The sequence below is a fragment of the Pygoscelis adeliae genome, unplaced genomic scaffold (genome assembly GCF_000699105.1).
Source record: "Pygoscelis adeliae isolate BGI_AS28 unplaced genomic scaffold, ASM69910v1 Scaffold458, whole genome shotgun sequence".
Classification (NCBI taxonomy): domain Eukaryota; kingdom Metazoa; phylum Chordata; class Aves; order Sphenisciformes; family Spheniscidae; genus Pygoscelis; species Pygoscelis adeliae.
In genome coordinates, this window is record NW_008825352.1 from 94665 (window position 1) to 94990 (window position 326).

Here is a 326-nt window from a genome sequence, read left to right on the forward strand (position 1 = left end):
CACCCGCATTCCCACCCCCACCGCCAACCCCCAGCCGCATCCCCATCTGCATCCCGAACCCCATCCACAATCCACAGCCCCAACCCCATCTGCATCCCCAGCCCCAGCCTCGTCCCCATCCGCAGCCCCAGCCCCAACTCCATTCCCATCTGCATCCCCGGCCCCATCCGCATCCCCAATTCCATCCCCATCCGCATCCACAGCCCCAGCCCGGTCCCCATCTGCAGCCCCAACCTCATCCGCAGCCCCAGCCCCATCTGCACATCCCCAACCTCGGCCCCATCCGCAGCCCCACCGCCCTTCCCATCTGCAGCCCCCGCCCCATC

At 68.7% G+C, this 326-nt stretch overlaps 1 protein-coding gene across 1 annotated transcript in view; it reads right to left on the reverse strand.

Annotated features, from left to right (window-relative positions):
* Positions 1-326, reverse strand: part of ACD (adrenocortical dysplasia homolog (mouse)) — an 11198-nt gene that overhangs the window by 10219 nt on the left and 653 nt on the right. The window lies entirely within an intron of this gene.